Source organism: Cetorhinus maximus, chromosome 15, assembly GCF_964194155.1.
Source record: "Cetorhinus maximus chromosome 15, sCetMax3.hap1.1, whole genome shotgun sequence".
NCBI lineage: Eukaryota > Metazoa > Chordata > Chondrichthyes > Lamniformes > Cetorhinidae > Cetorhinus > Cetorhinus maximus.
The window spans coordinates 7,304,621-7,315,370 of NC_135893.1; positions in this window are offsets into that span (position 1 = coordinate 7,304,621).

The following is a 10,750-nucleotide window of genomic DNA, read 5'->3' on the forward strand; positions in this document are numbered from 1 at the left end:
GAAAAACTCAGCAGGTCTGACAGCATCTGCGGAGAGGAACACAGTCAATGCCTCGAGTCCGAATGACTCCTCATCAGGACTGATGAGGAGTCATTCGGACTCGAGGCATTGACTGTGTTCCTCTCCGCAGATGCTGTCAGACCTGCTGAGTTTTTCCAGATATTTTTGCTTTGGTTTTGGATTTCCAGCATCGGCAGTTTTTTGCTTTTATCTTAAATCAGTATCCTCTCATTCTCAACCCTTCCTCCAGTGGAACAGTTTCTCCCTATCCACTCTGTCCAAACACCGCATCATTTTGAACGTCTCTGTCAAAACTCGTTACAACCTTCTCTTCAACAAGGAGCACACCCCCAACTTCTCCAATCTATCCTCATAACTGAAGCTCCTCAACCCTGGAACCATTCTCGAGAATCTTTTCTTTACCCTCTCTCATGCCTTTATATCTGTCCTAAAGTGTGGTTCCCAGAACTGGACTCAATACTCCAGTTGAGGCTGAACCAGCGTTTTATGCAGTTTCTTATAGAACTCCTGATCCAACTGAAATAAAAAAAGAAAGACTTGCATTTATATAACGCCTTTCATGACCTCAGGACTTCTGAAAGCACTTTGCAGCCAATGAAGTTTTTTTTGAAGCCTTGTCGCTGTTGTAAATGTAGAAAACATGGCAGCCAGTTTGTACACAGCAAGCTCACTTTGCTATTTGGCTCCAGAGTACGGTTAAGAATCCTCCCCTTGGAAGTTGACAGAGCATTCACAGAGCTGCCAGCAGTTGTTGCCTGTAAGCCTTGGCCCCTTGCTGTGCCCTGATAGGAGAGTCTGGAAACATCTGAGATAATTGACTTCTTGAAATATTGTGGGCATGAAAATTGAGGCAATCTGAAAGTGTGATACCTTAACTTGCAATAGGACACCAGAAGGAAATGCATATCTCTGAGCCTCCCATGGTTCTGCTCCCAGTAAATCAGAAGATGCTCTGTTATGTAAAAGCGTGGGCATTACACGTGCCAAAGAAGTTCGAGACTAGAAGATTTCACTCCCATGGCCAGGACTTTTCGGATGGCAAAGTTTCCCCTCCTGCCAACCGAGGAGTTGGCAGTGAAGACATTGCCGCTGATACTGCCCCCCCCCTCAGCCATTTAATGCTCCAACGAGGGTTAGTTGACTGGGATGGGACTTCCACCCCTCACTCAGGAGTTACAGACTGGCCTCAGCTGCCGGCCAATCTGATTGCTTGGCAGCTCGAGTCCCAGAAGCACCAGAAGCTACCCTGGCCAGAAGAGTCTCCAGAGCCTAAGTCCCAGGAGTCCAGGACCAGGTAAATGTTAGTTTTTTTAGGATGGGGAGGGGAGGTGAGACCTGGGAGCTGAGGAGGTGGGGTGGAGGGATGGTGGTGGGTGGGAGGTGGGCAAAGGAGTTAGAGGTATTGGTGAAGAAGCTGGGTTGAGGAAACAATCAGCAATGGCTAGACCTTTTGGGGAGGTTAGGATTAGGGTGTGGGAGCGGGCGCCCGATGTTAAAAGGAGGCCGTTGATGGAGGCCCCCTCACCCCACCTACACCCCCCCGACTTCGGTCTGAGCAGAGTCACTCTACATCTCCACCTCTTCCCTGAACTCCTCCTGCCAGCCTGAACATTGAGGCTGGGTGGGAAATGGCCCTTAAGTGGTCTTTAATTGGCCACATAAGGGTCTCAATTGGGACGAGGATGGAGGTGTCGGCCTGGGCCTCAACTGTCCCACCATAAAACTGCGGAGAGGTTGGGGCGGGCATGAGCCCCGGTGGGAAGGCCATCCGGAGAATTTTACGTCCACTGCCCCCTGCTGGCTGGGGAGTGTAAAGCTCTGCCCCATGAGTTTTATGTTTTGTATATTTGATATGTCTCAGAGCAATGCAGAGATGACACTCGTTTCTCAGTGTGCAACAGGTTTATTAACAAGAGTTTTAAAATATCCCAACAACCAAAATGTCCGCACTCACGCTGATTCCAGTTCTAGCTTCTTCTGCCTACTTTGCTCTGAGTCCACAACCAATCAAGCACAGTGAGCATAGATCAGTTACCAGACTCTCATAATCACACACAGAACAACTGAACAATTGGACCATTGAACACTCCCCCGTGCAGCTTGTAAAAGCCTAGAAACAGGCCCCCCTTGGAGAGCAAACAACATCTCAGCCTCTAGCCTGTCAAGTTTGCCCAGAATCTTAAAAAGTTTCAATGAGTTTCTGCATTTAAAATATTTTAATTACCCAAACATTTCAAGTAAGCAACATAAGTAACTCAGCAAAATTGGAGTTCTTTTCCTTTAAAAAATTGAATTAACAGTAATTAGAATTAAGTAACATTGTGTTGAGGGATGTGGACTGTACACCTTCTGCGGCTATCACCACCAGCATTGTCCTTCAGGTACAGATCAGCCAGGATTAGCCATTGAGTAGCGGAACAGGCTCAAGGGGCTGAATAGCCTCTTCCTGCTCTCAATTCCAGCCAATGATCTTCCCACCTTTCTTCTGGTAAGAAAATAACACACACTGCAAAAAAAAAACCCAAGAGTTTAAAAAAATACCTGCAGCAGTGATCCAGCAACGGGGCAGTTCAAGCAGGGGTCAGGACCACTGCCAGTGCAGCTACTTAATCATCTGACCTGGTGACTGCCAAAAAAACAGTTCCAGCTTCTCAAGTGAAGGCTCCCTGCTCAGTCTCTGTACTCGAGCCTACCGTTCCAAAGGCTGCAACAACATCCTAAATCGAAAAAGAGATGACACGGTTTCCCCATGCGGGGATCGAATTCTCTTCTGATGATAGCGAAGTGAAACTTTGCTCAAATTATTTGAACATATGTTGTGTTTTAGCCTGCGGAGACAAGGACAAAGGTCCACAGCATCACTGAGGTTCTTCCACAGGGTAACCACCAGGTACCTCATCTCAGCTCCCACCTCCTAATTAAGTAAGATCATATTTTGAGCTGGTTGATGCAATAGTTTTGTATTTTTACAGTCAGGCTGTTGTATTGTGGTGCACACTTCGCAGACCATTCAAGAATAGAATTTATGTAGATCCTCATCTAGTCCTCAGGACGTCCTGACATGCTCTGTGACCAGTTAATTGCTGTTAAAGTGCAATTAGTCTTGCATGCAGCAGCCAATTTGTGACAGCAAAAGTCCTACAACAACTTGTGTTTATACAACAACTTTAATGTGGGTGAAAAGTCCCAAGGGGGCTTCACAGGCATCTTAGCAAAACAAAATTTGACACTGAGCCACAGAAGGAGATATTTGGGCAGATGATCAAATGCTTGGTTAAGGAGGTAAGTTTTAAGGAGTGTCTTAAAAGACGGAGAGGCAGGGAGCAGAAAGGTTTGGGGAGGGAATTCCAGAGCTTAGGGCCCAAGCAGCTGAAGACGTGGCCGCCAATGATGGAGTGATTGAAGTTGAGGTTGTTCAAGAGGCCGCAATTGCCTCGAAAGCAAGTGGCAAATGAACAAATGACCCAGGTAACCGGTTTTCAGTGATGTTGATGGAGGGAAGAATGTTGGCCAGTACACAGGTTCTTCTTCAAACAGCACCATGGGATGTTTTACATCCACTTAGTAGGGAAACGGGACCTGAGTTCAATGTTGATTACAAAAGGTATTGCCAACACTGTGGCATTCACTTAGTATTGCACTGAATTGCCAACCTAGACTATTTATTCGAATCCATGGTGGGATTTGAATCCACAAAAGATTGACTCTGTGAGCATTTAACAGGCTCCATCCAACGTGTCTTGCACTGAAATATAAAAATACATGCACTTGAATTGAAATATAAATACTCTTAAAATTACATTTCTGTGTTTATTGTGACAGAGGAGTCACCGAGAGCAACTCTTCAACTTCATAATGTTATTTTTCAATATACGAATCGTGGAATGGTCTGTATCACAAAACTTTACATGACTGTACTGCAATCAATGCCAAGAGAGGGTAAGAGACAAGTCACCTCCTCCGAAGCAGCTAAGCAACTCTGTGGAACATTTCAGTGCCAAGCTGCAAAGTGACAACAGCACCTGACTAAATCATCACAAGGCTGTTTATTGAAGGAGGTGCAGACTACACAGGGTGTTCACATTGCATGTTTAAAAGGACATTGAACTCAGCAACTAATGAGTTTCCAAAACAAAATTTGGTTGCATAAAACAAGCACCTGACTCACTGATCACTAACCAACGTGGTGGGGGAACTGAAAGGATATCTCTGCCTTGCCATATAAAGACCTCTCAGTTTGAGGTCAGCAGTAGCTGGCTGGTAGCCACTTCACTCTAGTATTTTTAGTGTTTGCCTCTAGTCAGCCCCAGATGTGAATGAAATTGCAACATGGCTTATTCAAAATCGTCTTCTGGAATTTTTTTTCTGAAGAATTGCAGTGCTCAAACTGCAAAACGACATTGAAAAGGCCAAGCAACTAACATGGCATTCAATACCAACATTATCATTAGAAACACTAATCCCAGTTATATTTCCTTAAGATTTAGATTTTCTGCTATTTAAAACTTATTCTTCCTCTTCATGTTCACACACACACCCTATCCCCCACCTTTATTTTAATGTAAATCCAGGTCACCCCTTCCTATCTGCCTGTTATTCTGAGGGGGTCTGATTGATGTATTAGGCTTAAACCTGGAGCTACACTATTCTTGAGCCCAATGCTTGGAGCTGTGAGACAATGGTTCAGGTTGGCCTGCCCCCAGAAGTTTCTCGGTGTGGAGTCACAAGGAGTTGTTATGGCAGGCGGATGGTAAATGCCAAGCTGCCCGAACCCCAGAGGGAAACTTGAAGCAGCCGCCACAACTATTTGCAATTTGTAATTATTTCAAGATGCAGACTTTGAATTCAGTAAAAAAGAAGGCTACCAAGTCTCATAAGTTTCTTACAAAACTAAATTAAACCTTTATTAATAGAAGAAATGATTTTAAGCACATAGATCTACAAATTACTACTATGATAACTTCTAAATCCCTTAATTAATCTCAACCCCAGTTACACCTCCGTTAAGGCAGCAGTGAGACATAGGTTTTAAAAGACCCAGGCAATGTAACACACAACACCCTGAACAGTCGAATTCAAATTGAGTTTTTCTCAGCTTCAGTTCCTTGTAGACAGCAGCTTGAGGCTTAGATGCTGGAGGCTTTTCACACTTGTGTTAGATCTTAGAATGCCTGCCCTTAAACACAGCCTTTGCATTGTTTCACTATGTCTTTGGGCTTTTACCTCCCTAATAATAAAAATCTATCATAGTACCAATTTTATCAGTAATCTTTGGAAAAATAAACACATTGTTCCTTAACAAAAACAGAATTACCTGGAAAAACTCAGCAGGTCTGGCAGCATCGGCGGAGAAGAAATCAGTTAACGTTTCGAGCCTTCATGACCCTTCGGCAGAACTGAAGCATAGTTAGGAGAAGGGAGAAATATAAACTGGTTTAAGGTGGTGGGGTGGGGCGGGGGGTGGGGGGGGCGGGGAAGAGAGAAGTTGAGGGTGGGGTGATTGTGGAGATAAGCAGTGATAGGAGCAGATAAGCAAAAGATGTCACAGACAAAAGGGTCAAAGAGGTGTTGAAGGTGGTGATATTTGTCTAAGAAAAGTGCTAATTAAGAATGGAAGACAGGATATTCAAAGTACAGCTCTAGTGGGGGTGGGGTGGACAGACTAACAAGGTTTTAGTTTTAGATTTAAAAATAATGGAAATAGGTGGGGAAAGAAGAATCTATATAAATTATTGAAAAAAAAGGGGGGGGTGGAGAAACGAGGTGGGGATGGGGGGAGGGGGAGTTTAAGATCTAAAGTTGTTGAATTCAATATTCAGCCCGGAAGGCTGTAAAGTGCCTAGTCGGAAGATGAGGTGCTGTTCCTCCAGTTTGCGTTGGGCTTCACTGGAACAATGCAGCAAGCCAAGGACAGACATGTGGGCAAGAGAACAGGGTGGAGTGTTAAAATGGCAAGCGACAGGGAGGTTTGGGTCTTTCTTGCGGACAGACCATAGGTGTTCCGCAAAACGGTCGCCCAGTTTACATTTGGTCTCTCCAATGTAGAGGAGACCGGAGTTCCTTAACTTCTCCTGGCTGGGTGTCACATTTCACACCCTCTTTTGAATTCAAGCTAGTCTGGTTTATTTAAAATGCAAATGTTCCCTTTGCACCTTGCATTCTAAAATTTCCCCCATGTTTACCTACTTAACATTTCAAACCCAGCTTATCTTCTGATACATCAAAGCCTTCAGACCATCTGCCTTTAATTCAATTAAGCCACACCAACACGTAGACACAGATCCCACTAGTACTCTACTTTGCAATAAATTCCAATAACATTATGAAAATTATTATCTTTCCCTGACAGAGTGAACCCCTGACCAGCCATTCCACACATCAAGTTAGTATATTAACATGCCATACCACCCGACAAAACTTAAAACTGTTATAGCCACAGCACTCCTCTCTCGCCTGGCAAAGGTTAAGTACTCAGGTACTGACAATATCCCTAATGGTGTTGTACCTGAAATGCTGTGTGCATTAAACGTGGACAAATATCATCAGGTTCTAACAGAATGTGGGAACAGGGGCCTTACAAACCAACCCTAAAAATCTCTAAAGCTCTTTAATTGGGCGGAGTGGCCAGATTCAATTCGATTAAAGCAACACCTCTTGCAGTTGTTGATCATTTAAGTGGCTTGTATACAAATAATCTCAGTACAGAAGGATCAAAATACCTCAATTTCTACTAATCATTCAACTGGAAAATCAAGGCAACCGGTCATTCAGCCCAGCAAAAGAACAACAGGGTAGCCTTTGCCAATACCATGGCTGCCATTATTATCCTGTCAGATGAGGTGGGTACAAATGGAAATTCAGTATCACGGTAGAAGATTGTATGTGAAGGGGATGGTGTACATGGCAAGAATGTCACAGCAGGATTAACGCAGGTTAATATCTGACGAAGTCAGGTCTTCTAATTGAGAGCATGAACCATTTTGTTTAGCCGTTGGTTTGTCTCATACACCCTGAGGAAAGTGAATATCTCACATCATACCAAATAAGGATGGGTACCAACATACAAGATGAAACAATGCAAGGATCCAGATGTTTTGTCAGGCCAGCCGTTTCCAGAGTCCGTTTCAATATTTAGAAGGATGACTTCAGTTCTATGCCTTGGTTGGCTTCTCCAAGGTCTTTAGTGTAACTCCCTGCACTCAGTTGGAGATTGGGATGCCCAGATTCATCCCCATCACCTAGAACAACTGCAAAGATTTATTTTCAGACATACGTCAGTATGAAACTAGTACGCAACAAAACTACTCATCCCTCAGCCAACCACCTTGCATTATAGCATTTGAAATGGTGACTAAACCCATGACTTGGTTCTGGGTGTGGTAGTGCAGAATGGTTCTGTTCTCAGGGCAATCTGAAATCTTCTGCACAATGGAGGTTAGATATTACATGGTCAAAGTGATTTGCGATTTCTTTCCACATGTGATCACCCAGTTCATGATGTTGTCCCACAGCTGCTCTCTGGTCTATGTACTGGGGTGGAGATGGGGGAGGGGAATGGTGGTGCCAAGTACATGGCAACACTGATATGTGGTATTAGAGGAATGGATCATGGCTCCCAAAATGTCTGTTAACAGACATTTGAGGGAGACAGTAGCATAGTGGTAATGTCACCAGACCAGAGGCCTAGGCTAATGTCTGAGGATACAGGTTCAAATCCCACTACAGTAGCTGATGGAATTTAAAGGCAATTAATTTTAAAAATCTGGAATTGAAAGTTAGTCTCAGTAATGGTGACCATGAAACTATCAGTGATTGCTTTAAAAACCATCTGGTTCACTAATGCCCTTTAGAGACAAATCTGTTGTCCTTACCTGGTCTGGCCTACATGTGACTCCAGACCCACAACAATGTGGTTGACTCTTAACTACCCTCTGAAATGGCCTAGCAAGCCACTCAGTTCAAAGGCAATTAGGGGTGGGCAACATTGGCCTTGCCAGTGACACCCACATCCCATGAAAGAATAAACAACACGCTGAGGTTGGTTTCTCAGGAGCTTCACTTCTTATCCATTAGGATGCTAAATTATATTCTGATTTGTTCTCTAAATTTCTCAAGTAACAGCATTCCCATATGTTTGTGAACCGTTAAATATGTATGAAAATTCCATTAAAGGTTCCACCATCCATAGCAGCCTGGTTCCCAAAGTTACATCAATCATTTGGAACTGCACAGGTCCCCATTTACACCAGGAGACTTCATTCTTTCACGATTGGATTGCCTTTTGCCCAACCCTCTCCCGGGAAGTTACCTTCAAATGGTCAAGTGTCTCCACTTGTGGCGGAGAGCAAAGCTGGAGGCCAGCAATACTGGAAAACAAGTAGGAAATTCTAAAGAAACTTCTTTACCCAGAGAGTGGTAAGAATGTGGAACTCGCTGCCACAGGAATAATGGAGGTGAATAGCATAGATGCAATTAAGATGAAGCTAGTTAAGCACATAAAAGGAGAAGGGAATAGAAGGATATGCTGATGGGGGCGTGGGGATAGCGTGAGTGGAGCATAAATGCCAGCACGAGCTGGTTGGGCCGAATGACCTGTTTCTTTGTTGTGTATACTATACAATTGCATCTGTTGAATGGCAGGCTTTGAACTACCGCGGCGAGAGTGGTCCTTGCTGAACAGGTTCAGGACAGGCCAGGGCCCCCGGGCAGCCACCTCCACGGCTGGGGCCTCGGTACCAACTCCTTATGCACTTGGTGCAGAGGCACAAACGATGCCGCACGTTACCAAAACCTGTCTCCTCTACAGACCGAGTGGCAGACTAATTACCTTAAGCTCAGCAAACGAGGAGGCTATCGCTCGGCTTCGGGGATTTCGGTTCGCCAAATAATAAATAAAGTTTCACCCTCAACAAATGATGGTCAAAATACAGGAATCAGTAAATAATGTGAACAAACTGCTTTTCCTATTCAGTTAAATGTGCTTTACATGTGCTGCTTAACTGCAGCCAAACTGGAAATAGTGTTGTTGTAATTAAAGGTTTCCTTATGCTTCCAGTGCCAGCACATGAGATCCTAATGAAGCCAATTTCTTAGCTACAGGGCTGGATAGCTCTACTCATGGAGCCAAAAAGTAAAAGGCCTCAAAAGGAAGCTTTGCTTTTTACCTCCACACTCCTGCATGTAATGAAAAAGGCTGTTGTGAGGGCTATTTGTCCTTGACACTGTCCTTTTGAAGTTCCACCTGGTGAGTATTTTGGGATTGTAAAACAGAAATTCCTTTCCACAAAAGGTTACACGCAAGAAGATGAGGCTGAGAAATTAACTTGGAAATTAACTATGAAGATTTTGTGTTATGTATTACTTTGGCCAACACCTTTATATAGAAGGACGTTGGCTTAAAATATGTTTAGTTTCACTGATGAGCTCAATGTATTTTACTCAAATATATTCCTGTTATAAAAGGACCCCTGTACTCAACAGTACTGACATTCCCCAGAAACTGCTCACAATCAAAAGTTGTGTGTCCTTGCATTCAGGGATCTTAATTTGTGCACGTTTCTTTCTTTCCTGTCATTAAAGTATGTCAGAAATAGTCACACTCATACACGTCTTTTTTCAAGCTTTACATCAATTAGAATAGCTAAAAATCTGGTCTGCAGCTGAGATTTCAATGTCATACTCACTGTGCTGCGTTGTCGAAGGTCCTATAGAGGAGACGTTAAATATAAGATCCTGGCTGTTGGCTGTATAGCAAATATTAGGGATCCTATGGCACTATTCAAAGAAGAGGTTGAAATTCTCCTCTTAACCATCACCACCAAAAATATTAATGGGCCTTTTACTTCAGTTATTCTTTGTGGGATCTTGCTGTGCATGAAGGGATTGCCACATTTGCGTACAAAACAAAAGTGACTAACTTCCAAGTAATTAATCAGCTGGATGTGATAGCGCGCTAATGCAAATGCAAGTTCTTCCTTTGAGAGTATAGTCTGGATCTCACAGTGCTTTCCCCCATCCTGCTCAGGTCTTCAACAAGAAAGTCTTATGTTTAAAACAAGCTCACATTCCTTGTTTAATTTTACTCCTCTCCGCTCCCCCAGCCCATAAAAGGATGCTGTTTGATATCAAAGGTACTTTATCAAGGTCTTTACAATTATGCAAGGTATTGATCGAGTGGATAGAGAGAGAATTTTTCCTCTTGTGGAGGAAGAGGATAACTAGAGGACATCAATGTCAGATAGTCACCAAGGAATCCAATAGGGAATTCAGAAAAAAACTCTTTGCCCAAACAGTGGTGAGAATGTGAAACTTGCTATCACAGGGAGTGATTGAAGTGAATAGCAAAGATATATTCAAGGGAAAACTAGACCCACATGTGAGGGAGAAGGGAATAGACGATAGGTTTAGATGAGGAAAAATGGGAGGAGGCTTGAGTGGAGCATAAACACCAACATGGACTGACTGAGCCGAATGGCTTGTTTCTGTGTCACACATCCTATATGATGTTATGTACATGGAGAGGTGGAATGGATGAGATGGTACCTTATTCCACTATAATAATGTTTCAAATATAGTCAAGAGGACATGAACAGGTCAAGTATAATGTTTCAAACCCTTTCCCATCCAAACTAGAGTGACCCACCCAGTTTCTATTTGCCCACACGCCCCATTAACAAACCTGTGACCACACATCCAACGTTGAAATACAATTAAAGCTGGATGTGCATGC